Raw genomic sequence first — 15,427 nt, forward strand, 5'->3', positions numbered from 1 at the left:
TGGCTGTGTGCTCAGAAGAGGGATCCCTCTCCTGTCTGTCTCTCAGATTAGTCAGAGGCATTTTTACAGGAAGTCAACTCGGTATGTCAGATCCCTTCCATCTGGTATATACACGCACATTAATAAACATGCCAGCCAACACGCACAGCACTACGTGCCAGGGACCGGGGTGGGTGATTTGCCCAAGAGGAGGGCTAAAACCCAGACCTTTGGCACAGCGGTCCCCATTCGGTGGGAGGGACGGCACACAGAGGCCGCTGGGTGTGGTGGGGTGTGTGTGAATTCGGTTGAGTCCAGAGGTGGTATCTGATGTTTGGAAGGATTCCTGAGGGAGAGGAAGTGCGTTCAGGGGTCAAGCATGGGAACAGTTGCCTATTTCCCAAAGCCAGCTCAGTACGGGTGGGACAGTATATTCCTCGACTCCTCGACTCTTCGTAGGATGATTTTCCTGAAACGTGACAGAATCGCACTCCCTGAGCCTAAGGGCCTCACCTGTTAAGGAAACGGTTTCCCCCCACTAGTAGGGGGTGATCCCTCCCTAGCTTGGGCCTCCCGAATGGCACCTGTTTTTGAGACTCCCGTCTGGACTGAGAAGGCTGGCCTGGGGCAGCTGATGGAGACTGGCGGCTGTGAACCGCCACTGTGGCCTCTGTGCTGTGACTGAGCAAAGGGTCCGTGGAAGCCCCGCGCGGGGGGGGAGGGGGGGGGGCTGCAGCGCGTCTGCAGTGCCTCGGAGAACAGGTGTGTTCCGACCTGGCTGCAGCAGACCCGGAAGGGGGAGGCCTTCAAGGAATGTTTACTTCTCCTGAGCCTGTGTTTCCTCCTCAGTAAGAAGGATGGGGTGCCTCAGAGCCCCAGGGAGGGTTAAAGGGACGAAGACGGGGTTCGTGGCAAGTGCCCGAGGCACCTGGTGAACACGAGTGTCTCCATCCGTCTGCGCGTGGGCAGCAGGTCCTCCTTCCGCCTGTCATTGAACCCCTGGCGCTGAGAAGGACTCCCCTGAGGCCGCTCGCCGATCCCGGGAAAACAGGAGGGACTGATAAACATTGGGTGAAACTTTGAGCTCAGTATTCAGTGTCTCGGCCTCTTTCCCCAAAACTCCCCGGACACGCCACTACTTCGGAGGTAGGCAGGGCACGTTCTGGGAGCTCAAGTTCTTTGAGCGTCGCCCAAGAGCCTCCTAGCCCGGGTGGCATGTGACGGCTGGGACGACTTCCTGGCACCCCCTGTCCCGGGGCTGTCCACGTAACCCCCAGGTCAAAAGCGTCAAGATTTTACAATCCAGCTGGCGCCCCACAGAGGTGCTGTTTCCTCGGTATTGCTCTTGGTTTGTGGCATCTCCTCTGCACCCCGCTTCCAGCGCAGCGTCATTCCGTGCGCCCGGCTCAGCAGTGGCAGCGGGGGCCCGGCCATTCCTCACAGCCCTTGTTTCCCCCCAGGTGATGCGGCCTTGCTGGGCCCGGGTGTCACGCGGCCTAGCGCCCTGTCCAGTGACTCCTTCATCCTCTTTCCTGCTCCTAGTCAGCCAGGGCAATCTTCGGCCTACACAGGGAAAGTCTTTACCTGCCAGCTTACCTGGGCAAACAAAGAAATGGCCGGAGCCGACCTAGGGTGACCGTGGGACAGGGCAACTGAAAATCTTTCCCTTCCATGTGGACCTTACATAGAGGGGAGCGCGAGGGCTCGAGACCAAAGGTGGTGGAGGAGACGTGGGGGTGGGGCCAGGAGCCGCTCTCTGTGCAGTGGGGGCAGCGAGCCCCGAGCCCGGCATCCTGAGCGCCTGCAGTTGGACCAGGGCTGATAATGAGCCTCTGTGCAGGGGTCCCGGCGGCGTCCCTTCAACTGGCCGGCAACCTGATACCCCGTTGTTGAATCTCTTCACCATCACTCCCGCGTTGTGGCCAAATGACTCCTGAGTGGAGGCCGGCCCGGCCCCAGCACTGGGTGATATGGAAGGTCCTGGTTGCTAAGGCTGATGGAGGCAGTTTCAGCACCAAGACCCCACAGTGAACTCCGTGTGGATAGGACACAGGCCCAGAGACTTAGCTCAAGACCTCCGGTGAGTAGGGGCTTTTTCCCGTGACGACAGACGCCACTCCAGAGATCTTAGGAAAGGCATGCGTTGTCCTACCAGGAAGGCCAACCAGACTAAGGGCCTCCAGAGAGCTTGGGGGGGAGGAGCAGGCTGCAGGGGCCAGCAGGGGGGCGCCACAGCTGGTGTAACAGGAGGAGTGCAGCAGGCACCTGGAGGGGCCTGGGGAAGTCAGCCCCGGCTGTCCCAGCTGCTCCAATCGGGATTTCACTCAGATTTTCTGGGGCCTGTGCTGACAGGAGCAGCCCTGGGCAAACAGTGACATGGGCTGGCTCAGCGTCTCCTTCCCATGTGCCCAGCGCCCCCTATTATTCCAAACAGCCCCCTCCCAGCCAGCCCTGTTCCCCACCGATGAAGTCCATCTTCTCTCCTGCTGCAGGGCAGCTGAGGAAGCTTTTTAAAAGACCTGGTGTCCTCTGTACCCCTCCCCAGCTCAATCTCCACCTCCCCAAACCCTGGCTATTTGGTTCGAGGGTCCTGGAAAAAAGTGGTGCCCTAATCCAAGGGAGACAAATCAATCTCTGGCAGAAGCATTCCCTGTGAGGTAACTAAAGTCTCTTTTTTGGCTGGAGGAGTCAGAAAGCATGTTGTATTAACCTCGGCCCTGTGTTTATTTGCCCAGATAACACTGGCAAATTCTGAGCAAGGAGCTACGGCTGCCCTTGAGGTCATTTCTGGCCCGATCTGCATGATGGCATCTTTACATCAGTGAAGGAAGCTGGGTGCAGAGGCTGTGTGTCCCCACATTTCCCCTGTTCCTAGGAGAATGGAATTGCATTAAGGCAGGTGTGTGTGAGGTGAGTGCTCAACAGTTTTACAGCTGTGGGGGTCGGTGGGGCTCCAGAGAGTGGGGCCCTCAGAGCCAGGAGGTCCAGGAGGCTTTTTTTTTTTTAAAAAAAGATTTTATTTATTTATTCATGACAGACACACACAGAGAGAGAGAGAGGCAGAGACACAGGCAGAGGGAGAAGCAGGCTCCATGCACCGGGAGCCCGACATGGGATTCGATCCCGGGTCTCCAGGATCAGGCCCTGGGCTGAAGGCGGCGCTAAACCGCTGAGCCCCCCGGGCTGCCCTTGAAGCTTTCTTATAACGAAAAAGGGCAAATCCTTGTTTTCCCTTATTAAAATGACAAAGATTTCAAAAAAAAAGTTTGATAATATGTATTGTAGGAATGTACTTTAGTACATCTTGAAGAACAATTTGGCACATTCTTTTTTTTAAGATTTTTATTTACTTGAGAGAGAGAGAGAGAGAGGAGAGAGGGAGAGAGAGAGAATGTGTCTGCGGCGGCGCTTCCCTGGCTGGGGGAAAGTCCTTCCTCACGGTCCTCTCAGGCTGCGCAGGCTTGTCTGTGCTGAGGGCTGGGTGCGTGCGTGCGTGTGCGCGTGCGCGTGCGCGTGCGCGTGCGCGTGCGCGTGCGCGTGCGCGTGCGCGTGCGCGTGCGCGTGCGGAGGGGTCCTGAGGCCGAGCTGAGGGAGAAGTCGGAGGAACGGTAACAAAATCAGGCTGGAGGGAAGGAAACGGGGGAGACTGGGAAGGTGAGGAAGAAAGCCACGGCAGGGAGGGGGCGGAGGGGAGGAGCTGGGGGAGGAGCAGCTGGAGCAGGAGCAGGAGCAGGAGCGGCAGCGGGAGCCTCTGCTGCGATCCCAGGAGGGACCCAGGCGGGGGGCGAGGCCGTGACGTCACGAGGGGCGTGTCGGATGCAAACGAGGCCCCGGCGGGCTGCGGCCCCCGGCGCTGGACTCCCCCCGGGCGGTGGCGGCGGCGGCGGCGGCGGCAGCGCCCTCGCTCGCGCTGTGTTCCGCAGAGTTGTGCGGGGGCTGAGGATGCTCGGGCCGGAGTGGGTGCGGAGGGTTTTGGGGTGTCGGCCGGGTGAGCGTGTGTGTAAGGTGGAAGGCGCGCGGGGCTGCTGCGGGGCGGGGCGGCGCGGGGCATACTTACCTGGCGGCGGAGACACCATGATCCTGCAGGTGGTTCTCCCGGGGCGAGGCTCGGCCACTGCACGCGGGCCGCGCTGACCCCTGCGGCTTCCCCCAACGCGGGAAACTCGGCTGCGCAATTTGTGGGCGTGGGGGCCTGCGCTCGCGCTCGCGCTCGCCCCCGGCGGCGGGGTCTAAGGGAAGACCGAGGTCCTCTGCTCTCCTCTGCTGTCGTTTTTCTGTGGCGACAGGTTGCCGGTGGCGAAGATGTTCTTGCTCTGAGGCCTCGCCAGGTGGTGAGCTGTGCTTGTTCCTTATCTATGGAAAGTCTCGGCTGCTCCTACCTGCGAGCCTGGAGGCGGAGCTCGGCTTTCCCCGCTTCCCCTGGGCTCCTTCCTAGAGCGGGGAGCGCAGCGCCCCAGAGCTCTCCGCACCTCTGCCTGCGTCTCCCTACGGGGCTTGCAGTCCCGCTGTCTGGCAAAGGTGCTTCAGACCCCGCAGCTTTGCAGGACACACGTCTGCGTCTGAGTCTGTTTCTCTTTCTCCTCCCCGCTTCCTCCTGGCCCCCTGCGGGACCTCACCCAAGCTCCAGGCTCTACCCCTCATGAGGATAGGCCCTTCCTGCCCTACCCGCAGAGCCTTCCTCCGGAGGGCCCTTGGGGGAATGGAGACGGTCGAGCTCGGCAGCTTTACGTTTGTAAGATTGTTTAGTCTCCGCTCACCTGATGGAGACGGGCCAGCCAGGCGCCCCGTTAGGGCTCTTAAAGACGCACCTGTGTCCATTCGCAAAGAATTCACTGGGTTGACACCACAGAAATTTCACAAACAGCAGGTTAACCCTTAAGCAAGGCGCGTTTCGCCCTCTCCACCCTCTGGGTCTGAAGCAAAAACTGCCCTTACAGCTGTGTGAGCCTTGCTTCCTAAATCCAAGCTTTAAGGGTTTTAAGCGGTTTCTGGCTTTATGCGTTCACAGGAGCTGGGGCTCTTTACTCTGCAAGGTGTCTCTCTCTATTCAGGGTCGACATAGAGGTTTTCCAAATTTGAAGTTAACATAGGAGCCACACCAAAAAGGACTTACAGGGACTTGTTCACTCTCTTGCCTGAAAAAACAAAACAAAACAGGACAGAAGCACACAAGATGCACGAAATGCAGATTTATTTCCAAAATACCGGGTCAGGCAAAGAGGACAGTACTCCTGGAGATACGGAGACACAGGTGACCTGAGCCCTACAGCTGCTCCAAGGTACTGCCTCCAGATCTTATCCAAGCCAGCAGGGGTGGCGTTGGAAGAGGAGCCCTGTGGACATCTTGGAGTTTAGGACTCTGAGCCGAGAGACCCCAGGACAGCATCCGGGGAGGATAGAACTGCGGAAAGGAACCATGGAAGAGCTGTGGAGGGGCCTGCGTGGCGTGCAACAGGGTCCTCCCTGAGACACGACGACAGCACCTCTGAGGATAATCATAGGACCAGGGCCTGGCACTCTTGCAGGATACGACCCCCTTTCAGGATCAATCCTCTGAAAACAACCCAAAGCTGACACATATGTGAGAACCACCAGAGCGGGACTAGAAAGTGTTTGTTTGTTACAAGTGCATTCATTCCTTTGGTTCAAAATATTCAGCAGATATATGGAAAATGTGAAAAAAGATCCGATCTCACGTTAAGAGATGAGAACCACAAAGTCTGAAAGGAATTGTATAGCAAGGGCTGAATGCGATTCGAGAAGGCAGAAGGAAAATGCTTGATAGCAATCCTATGGGAATCTGCGGGCCGCGGTATTGCCATCTTAACCGCATACACCTTGCTTCCTTCCCATCCGGGAATGCAGCATGTCTTTCCACTTCTTTAGGTCTTGAATCTCTTGCGGCAACGTTGTGTCATTTTCAGTGTACAGATTTTGTTCTCCTTGAATCAGTTATTCCTAGATACTTTATTCTGGTGGACGCTATTGTAAATGGAATGGTTTTCGTAATTTCCTTTTCTGATTGTTCATTGCTAGTGTGTAGAAACACTAGCAATGTGGTCTGTCCTGTATCCTGACACTCTGTAGAATTAGGTTATGGAGTTGGGCCATGTCAGTATTTGGTATTTTTTTCTCACTATAGGAGCATGTCATCTCTGCAAATACAGATACCAACGGACCCTTGAAAATCCTGGAGGTTAGGGGTACAGATGCCCACAATTAAAATCTGTGTATTACTTTGACTCCACAAAGACTTATCTGCTCATTGCCTACTGAAGCCTTACATGTAAAAAAAAAAAAAAAGTTGATTAACTTATATTTTGCATGTTGTTTATTCATTTGATTCAGTGATAGTAAATGTCATTGAGAAAATCCTAAGAGAAAATACATTTACAGTACTATACTGTATTTATTCAAAAAAATTATATGTAGAAGTGGACGTATGTTCACTTCAAATTGAACCCACGTTGTTCACATCAATTCTAACTCATGTTGTTCCACAATCAAGTATACTTTCATTGCTGCCTCTTCAAATGTTTCCCCTCACCTTTAGGTTTTTAAAATCGATTTCTAGTTGATACAAATGTAACATCAATTTCACATCTACAACACAGTGACTGGAGAACTCCATAAATTGTGTTATGGTCTCTAGAGGTGTAGCTACCCTCTGCCACCATGCAGTTATTAACTATACCACCAAGTAGATAATATGAGATCTACCCTCTTAACTATTTTTAAAAATCTTCACTCGAAGATGTTTTGACAGAGTGTAGAATTCTTTGCCCTACCTCTCTCCTCACCACCACCACAGGCCACCTTAGGAGGTTCTCTGTTTTAGGTCATCTCAGCCCCTCAGTCCTGGAGCAGGATGCTCAGCCTTGGCCAGGGAAATACAGATCAGCGGGAGCCCTTCTTCTTTGCGAGCCCAGCTCCAATTTGAAGGACACGGGGCCCCTTCTAGGTCCCTGCGGGGATGGCTCATCCCCAAGTAGTTGCCCCAAGAGAGGTGGCCAGAAAGGGGTAGAGTCCCCCAAAACCCATCCCAAACTCCCCTAGTTAGAGGAGAAGGTTAATGGTGCCACAGGCACTCTTCTGTCTGCTGATGGGAAGGGGAAATGGGGTGGGAGCCTCAAGCTAGTGCAGGAGGAAGCCTCAAAGGTTAACCTAAAGGTTGATGGGTAGAGCCTACCCAGGGACCAAGCCTACTTAAGATCCATCCAGATCCTGCCAACTGCTTTCGTGTGTCCTGCAGCCCTCACTTCCTCCCAGAATCTCCAGAGAGCTGGTCCCCCCCATCTTTGCTTGCTGCCCCCTGGTCTCCTTGTGCCACCTGGAGATTTCCTCCCTAAGTCATCTGCCACCTTGTGGAGTCCAGAGGAACTGCCAGCGGCCGAGGTGGAAGGCACTGGCAGTGATCCTGGACTCCAGCTGTGCCATCAGAGGAAGAGGAACCATGAGAGACTCCTAACTCTGGGAAACAAGGGGTTGTGGAAAGGGAGGTGGGTGGGGGGATGGGGTAACTGGGTGACGGGCACTAAGGAGGGCACTTGATGGGATGAGCACTGGGTGTTATACTAAATGTTGGTAAATTGGAAATGCAGCTAAGACCAGGAACCATTTTACACCAGCTAGTGAGATTATGTTCAAAAGACACCACCGAGTGTTGCTGAGGATGTGGAGCCTGGGAGCCTCCTCTATTGCTGAGAACATAACGTACAAGAGCCACGTTGGAAACCACTTTGAGGGTTCCTTAAAAGTTAAGCAAAAGCTTCCCATAGGATCCAGCAATCCCACGGCTAGAAACCTAGCTGAGAGGAGTAAAAACATACTTCCACTCAAGAGTCCTACAGAAATGTCCAGGGCAGCATTCCTGACATTAGGAAAAAACCTGGCAAACAGCACAAAGGTCTGTCAAGTGGAGAATGGCCAAAGTGTGGCCTAGGAGTCACATGGAATTCTAATAAGCAATAAGAAAAAGCAGAGAAATCTGACTAAGCTCCAGCACGGAATAACCTCAAAGCATGCTAAGTTCAGAAGCCAGTCACCAAGGACTGCGTACTGTCTTACGCGGTTAACATAAAATATCCAGCCAAGAACAATGTGTAGAGACACAAAGCAGCCCAAGTGGCTGGGGGCTGGAGGGGGCAGCGGGGAGGGTCTTGAGAGCCGCTGAAGGGAACGTGGGTGAGTGAAAAAAGCATCTGAACAACAGGTGGTACTGAACAAGTGTTGACGATATGTAAATTTTATCTAAAAGTGTGTGTGTGGGGGGGATCCTTTGCGAGTGGACAGACGTGCCTCTAAACGCCGGTCAAGGGGCAGCCCGGGGGGTGGGTCAGCGGTTTAGCGCCGCCTTCAGCCCAGGGCGTGACCCGGGAGACCCGTGATCGAGTCCCACTTCGGGGTCCCTGCATGGAGCTTCCTTCCTCCACCTGTGTGTCTGCCTCCATTCTCTGCTGACCACTCACGAACAAAATATTAAAAAAAAAAAAAAAAAAAAAAAAGGAAACCAGAGCTTAACTAAACCACCGGAGAAGCAGATATGGGTTTGCGTGTACCCAGGGGCCACCCGTGCGAGAACCCAAGAAGAACACAACAAACGAGTCCGGAGCCCCTATCAGGTTCTTTGCTCAGCAGCCGCTTCCCACTCATGAAAAATCAAAAATCCCGTGACAAAAGTAGCGTCATCTTCCCTTAGACCCCGCCGCCGGGGGCGAGCGCGAGCGCAGGCCCCCACGCCCACAAATTGCGCAGCCGAGTTTCCCGCGTTGGGGGAAGCCGCAGAGGTCAGCGCGGCCCGCGTGCAGTGGCCGAGCCTCGCCCCGGGAGAACCACCTGCAGGATCATGGTGTCTCCGCCGCCAGGTAAGTATGCCCCGCGCCGCCCCGCCCCGCAGCAGCCCCGCGCGCCTTCCACCTTACACACACGCTCACCCGGCCGACACCCCAAAACCCTCCGCACCCACTCCGGCCCGAGCATCCTCAGCCCCCGCACAACTCTGCGGAACACAGCGCGAGCGAGGGCGCTGCCGCCGCCGCCGCCGCCGCCACCGCCCGGGGGGAGTCCAGCGCCGGGGGCCGCAGCCCGCCGGGGCCTCGTTTGCATCCGACACGCCCCTCGTGACGTCACGGCCTCGCCCCCCCGCCTGGGTCCCTCCTGGGATCGCAGCAGAGGCTCCCGCTGCCGCTCCTGCTCCTGCTCCTGCTCCAGCTGCTCCTCCCCCAGCTCCTCCCCTCCGCCCCCTCCCTGCCGTGGCTTTCTTCCTCACCTTCCCAGTCTCCCCCGTTTCCTTCCCTCCAGCCTGATTTTGTTACCGTTCCTCCGACTTCTCCCTCAGCTCGGCCTCAGGACCCCTCCGCACACGCACGCGCACGCGCACGCGCACACGCACACGCACGCACGCACCCAGCCCTCAGCACAGACAAGCCTGCGCAGCCTGAGAGGACCGTGAGGAAGGACTTTCCCCCAGCCAGGGAAGCGCCGCCGCAGACACATTCTCTCTCTCTCCCTCTCTCCTCTCTCTCCCTCTCTCCCTCTCCCTCTCCCTCCCTCTGTCCAGAACCTGGTGTGGAGGAGACAGACTGCGATGCCTGCACCTGAGGACCTCAGCCTCCGGCCAGCTGCCCACCCACCCCCACCGCTCCCGGCAGGGACACCCCCGGGGTGGGGCCAACGTCAGGAACCTCCGGGCCCTCGGGCTGACGGACACCTGCCCCCCAGGTCCCCCAGGCTGAAAACACCCAGGTGCCTGCCGGTTCCCCAGGCGGGATCCGGGGAGGGAGTGCGCCCCCTCGTGGCCGCCCGGGGAGGCGCACAAGGGTCCCCCTGCTTGAGAGGCAAGGGCAGGGCCGAGGGCACCAGCCCTTCTGCTCCCTGGGACCAGACTCACAGTTCAGAGCAGGGGGGAGTGGGGTCCCAGGCGCGCCTTCTGCCGCCGCCTTCCCTCCCTCCCTCCCTCCCTCCCTCCCTCCCTCCACCGCTGGGCGCGTCCCCTTGGATGCGACTTCTGCGATCAAATCAGCCTTCCAGGGAAAAAGCCAGGTCTGGGAAACGGGGCAAAGCCGCGCCTCCGAAGAGACTAGTACTTGGGCAATCTTATGGTCATCCGTGGAGCGCCCGAGGGGCCTGATCTGCCTTGTTCCGATTGCGCCTTGAGGTGTGTTTTACTTTTACCGAATTGTTGAAGTCACGAAGGATTGGGGGGTAGGGGGCGTCCACTAGTCACCTGAGTGAATAGGGTGGTGGTGGGCACGATAATGCCCCCTGCCTAGGAGGTCCCCACGCTGATGCCGGGAACCTGGGAACGTGGTGCTCCATCACACAGCGCGAGGGCCCCTGCAGAGGTGCTGATGGTGGTAAGCACCCTGAGATGGGGAGATGACCCTGCCTGGAATGACAGGGGCCCTTCAACAGGAACAGGCCAAATAGGAGGTCGGGGGATGCTGTGTGAGGAGGACTCTGCCTGCTGTTGCTGGGGCCGAGGATGGGGGCGGGGGGCTCTCAAAGCTGCAGCAGGCAAAGGGACACACTGTCTGGAAACCTAAAAAAGAGAGACCGCCAGGTATTTTACCAGCAAAACTGGGATCCGTGGGAATCTTAAGGGAAAGGCAATCTGGGACAAACAAGTTGTGGCCTGATCTCAGGCAAGTCCTGAGAACAAATTGGAGGGAAGCTCTTCTTTCTGGATGAAAGGGCTCAGTCTGGAAGGCTGTTCTAAAAGTCACAGGGGTGAACTGTGAATTGGAAGTGGGCTGACACCTCCCTGGGGAAACAAGGCTGGCGTTTCTTACTGTGGCTGGGTCAGTAGAGGGCTAACCATGTGAAATGTCAAGCCCGTCTAAGGTCAGATCCGTCTGTTCCCCTTGGGGCTGCAGTGCCCTAGGAGCTCAGGGGGGTGCAGGAGCTCCCCCCCCCCCCATCAAAACCTCGGGACTGCATCTTAGTAAGGTTTCAGTTTCACTGTCTCCCAGAGCCTCCAGGAGGGAAGATGACCATGTTGACATCTTGAATTCAGTCCAGTTGATCTGTGTTGGGACTTTGCACCCTCAGATCTATAAGATAAAAATTGTGTGTTGTTTTAAGCTGCTGTGTTTATGCCGACTCGGTAACACATCAACAGAGAACCAATGAAAGCGTCTGGCTCATTGACTTCAAGGGTAATGAGATCTTCGGAATGTGGTGATGAATTCTGTACAAATTCTGCAGGTGGACTGAGGTCAACAGGTCAGTGCTAGTTTGAAGTGTTTACCCGTTAACTTTAGGTACCAGCTGATGTGACATGGGCAAGGAGCAAAAGTTCAAGAAAGAATTGATGAAGCTTTTTCAGTGCAAAAAGCTGGTTTTATTAAAGCTCTGGGCCGGACCCGAGGGTAGGTCCCTTGCCCTCGGATTGTGAGGAGTCATTGATTCTATACTTTCTCGAGGGAGGGGTGGGGAGGCCAGTTTAGAGATAAAGGATGTTTCCCTAGGGATTTTTAGGTGTTAAAGGAGACTTCCCCAATCCTGGAGGTCGGGCTGTTATTTAGCTAGGGTTGCCTTTTGCTTCTAGCAAAGCATTGCTATTAAGGCATTTGGGAGTTCCTAGAGGAAGATTCTGCACTGCCTCTCTCAGGTATGTATCAATGGGCTGTGGATTCTAAGGTAATTTCATCTTATCTACATTTCTTTTGCCTTTGTTTTCCTCATCCCCTGCCATCTTTTTTCTTGCCATTCTTTCCTGTGAGATTCCCAGTCTGTTCCCTGCCCCAGGCTCAGCAAGGTTCTTATGTGACTTTTGCAGAGTGGGAACCATTGGTGATCACACAAAGATTTTTTTAATTTTTAAGAATGGGCTCTGTTACTTTCACAGGGAGGGGTAGGACATAACTTACAAAGAGGGAAATATGGGCAGCCCCGGTGGTGCAGCGGTTTAGCGCCGCCTGCAGCCCAGGGCGTGATCCTGGAGACCCTCCCTGCATGGTGCCTGCTTCTCCCTCTGCCTGTGTCTCTGCCTCTCTCTCTAGCTGTGTCTCTATGAATATGAATAAATAAATAAAATATTAAAAAAAAACAAAGAGGGAGATATTAGAGAATCATCCTCTCATACGTAAATGTTTGTTGCAACAAGTTCTCTTACGGCACGGAACTACTTTTCAACATCTCCCAAAGGGTGACATGCAAGAATGGGCTTTAGGGCTTTTCCCCACACTGATCTGTGACTGGATCCTGAGCAGAGCTGAGATTTTTATGACATCATAAGTCATTGCTTTCCTAAATGGTATGGACATCAAATGAATTTTCCAGAAGCAATATCTGAGTTCTCCATGGATTACTAATCACAGCATCCATGAGCGCCAGCCCTGGCAGCACAGGGATGTAGGAGGACCTGCTGGGACGCTCAGATAACCACAGGGCAACGTGAGCTCCCACTTGGTGTCTCTGTCTTTCAAGTTAGTGACTGTCATCCTGTGGAGGCCGAGAAAATTAAGGCCATTCCACTTTAAGTTCAGTGTTAGCACAAGTACAGCCATCCCAGGCTCCTGTGAATAAGAGCTGAAGTTTACATTATTCAGTTACAGAAAGAAAACAGCTTACAGCTTAACGCCCTAGAAAGCCCCATATCAGAATGTAAACAGAACTTGAGAAATTCCTCCCCCCCACCCCTTCCGGAGGTCCCCTAGACCAGCCTATAAACCTAAGCTGAAACCTCAGGGCGTGATCCTGGAGTCCTGGGATAGAGTCCCACATCGGGCTCCCTGCATGGAGCCTGCTTCTCCCCCTGCTTGTGTCTCTGCCTCTCTCTCTCTGTGTGTCTCCCATGAAAAAATGAATAAAATCTTAAAAAAAAAAAAAAATAAGCTGAAACCCAGCTCGGGGTCCAAGTCCCTGCTCCGCTGTGTCGGGTATACTTGGATTCAAGCTGGAGCTTATAAATAAACTCTTGTGTGTTTGCATTGGTGTCAGTTCCTTGGTGGTTTCTCGGATACGTAATCTTGGGCACAACATTTGGGGGCTCCTCTGGGATCCAAGAGTACTCCAGGACCCCATCCGGAGGGTTTCACGCGTGGTGAGTGCACTCAACTTTTTCCACCTTTTGTGCCCATATTCTCTGAGAGCTCTAAATTGTAGTTTTACCTGTAGGAATTCCAATCTGTATTGGGTCGACATCGGCTTAGGTGGACGCGCTGGCGGGCCGTCGACTGGGTGTCTTGAGGAGACGTCCCTTGCCCCCGCCTGGAGGATGGGGTCCTTGTCTGTAAGGAGGGCCGGCTGCCAGCCCTTCGGATTACTTTCTGTTTTGTCTCTGCACTGGAACGTTTGTCTGTGTTACTATGTTCTTGTTAACTGTTTGTGCATTTGTCTGTGTTACTGTGCCTTTGTTAACTGTCATAACTGCTTACATAAGGAGAGGGAGATTTCAAACTTACTGCATGTCAGAATGGCCAACCTTTGGTGTGGGATGGCCCCGAGAAGGAACTTTCCACCTACCTATTATCTTACAGGTTAAGGCCGTGATCTTCAGGGACAAACCAGACGGCCACCCTGACCGGGTGCCCTACATCTTGGTCTGGCAGGACATGATCGAGAATTCCCCTCCTTGGCTAAAACTATTTTTACCCCCCAAAGTGCACAACTCAGCTGAAGGTAAGGAGAGACTCTGGGTCCACCGCCAGACTCTAGGGGCAGGTCTCCAGGCTGCCGCATGCAAGCCTACAAATCTGGCCGAAGTATGGTTATGTAAGACAGGGTAAGGACGAGAGTCCAGCAGCCTTCTTAGGAGAGAAGAGCTTGCAGGACTTATAGTAGCAGAAAGAGTCTATAATAATAATAAAGAAAGTCCAGAAGAGCAACAAACCAAACTAAGTGACCGGCAGACCTGAAACCTAGCCAAGATCCTGCTGGCCACAACCATGGATGACCCACAGGAAAGACAGAGACACCTCAAGAAGCTGGTTTCAGGGACAGGTAAGGAGGATGGCCCTGGTCCCCGTCGGGAGTGCCCCAAACTGAACAAAAACCAATGTGCTTATTGCAAAGAAGAGGGCCACTGGGTGAAAGATTGCCCTAACCAAAGATCTAAGGCCCCTGCCAAAATCTTGGAAATGGAGGATCTGGACGATTAGGGGAGTCAGGGTTCAGCACCCCTCCCCGAGCCCAGAGTAACTCTTAGACTGGAGGGGCAACCTATTGAATTGCTAGTGGACCCTGGGACACAACATTCGGTTTTATTACAGCCCCAAGGGAAATTGGCAAACAAGACTTCTTGGGTGCAAGGGGCCACTGGCACCAACAGTACTCATGGACTACCCGAAGACCTGTGGATCTCGGCATGGGCCGGGTATCCCACTCCTTCATGGTCATTCCTGAGTGTCCCTACCTGTTGTTCGATCAGGATTTACTCACCAAGATGGGGGCACAAATTTGCTTCCACCCCGAAGGGGCAAAAATCCTAAACTAGGGCGGGCACCCTATTCAGGTGCTTGTCCTGAGTTTAGAAGACAAATATCTCTCCACCCTCAGCCCCAATGACTGACAGGAATGTTGGCTGCAGGAATTTCCCCAAGCATGGGCAGAAGCTGGGGGAACTGGGCTGACCCAGCACCGACTGGCCATATACATAGAACTAAAGACGGAGGCAGACCCTGTCAAGGGCTGCCAATACCCCATGCCTCTCATCTCCCTAACCCAGACTGGGACCACCTCTGCATGACTGTCAAGAAATTTTGGCACAGGGGCATGGAATCAGAGCTGATCTCCAGGACCAGCCACTGCCAAACGCGGACACCACCTGGTACATGGACGGCAGCAGTTTCGTCCAAGAAGGAATCAGATATGTGGGGGCAGCTGTAACCATGGAAATGGAGGCCTGATCAGGGGCACCAACCCTGTGACCCTGCCTGACACCCCCAACTATACTGATGCGGACTTACAGTGGATCAAACGCTTGCCTATGACCCAGTGCTTGCGTGGCTGGTGGAGGGCCGCAGACTCCAGCATCATCCTGCCAGAGGAACTAGGACGGCAAGTCCTATCCAAAATGCATCGGAGTACTCACATGGGGACACGGAAGATGGAAGACCTCATACGACATGCAAAGATCACTATTAAAGACTCTCAAGCAAAGATTGAGCAGATTGTGGTGAGCTGCCATGCATGCCAGTTAACTAATGCCACTGCCCATGGATCTAACCCAGGCACCCGGCTCTGGGGGGACCACCCAGGAGCCTACTGGGAAGTGGACTTCACTGAGGTAAAACCTGAAAAATACGGATACAGGTATTTACTAGTGTTTGTAGATACTTTATCAGGATGGACAGAGGCATTTCCCACCAAACATGAAACAGCACAGACCATAACCAAGAAACTGCTGGAAGACATTTTACCGAGGTATGGTTTTCCTGTTAGGATTGGATCACACAACCGCCCAGGATTCGTCTCTAAGGTAACACGAGGAGTGGCACTAGTACTT

The 15,427-nt window shown here is 54.4% G+C and overlaps 2 non-coding genes across 2 annotated transcripts; one reads left to right on the plus strand and one right to left on the minus strand.

Moving 5' to 3' along the window:
* Positions 1-4,028: 4,028 nt before the first annotated feature.
* LOC129501581 (U1 spliceosomal RNA) lies at positions 4,029-4,192 on the plus strand. The gene has a single exon (XR_008662770.1). It is a non-coding gene; the product is annotated as a U1 spliceosomal RNA (small nuclear RNA).
* A 4,495-nt stretch (positions 4,193-8,687) lies between these two features.
* LOC129501579 (U1 spliceosomal RNA) lies at positions 8,688-8,851 on the minus strand. Its single transcript, XR_008662768.1, has one exon. It is a non-coding gene; the product is annotated as a U1 spliceosomal RNA (small nuclear RNA).
* Between the last annotated feature and the right edge of the window lie 6,576 nt (positions 8,852-15,427).

This window comes from Nyctereutes procyonoides, unplaced genomic scaffold, assembly GCF_905146905.1.
Source record: "Nyctereutes procyonoides isolate TBG_1078 unplaced genomic scaffold, NYPRO_anot_genome, whole genome shotgun sequence".
In the NCBI taxonomy this organism is placed as follows: domain Eukaryota; kingdom Metazoa; phylum Chordata; class Mammalia; order Carnivora; family Canidae; genus Nyctereutes; species Nyctereutes procyonoides.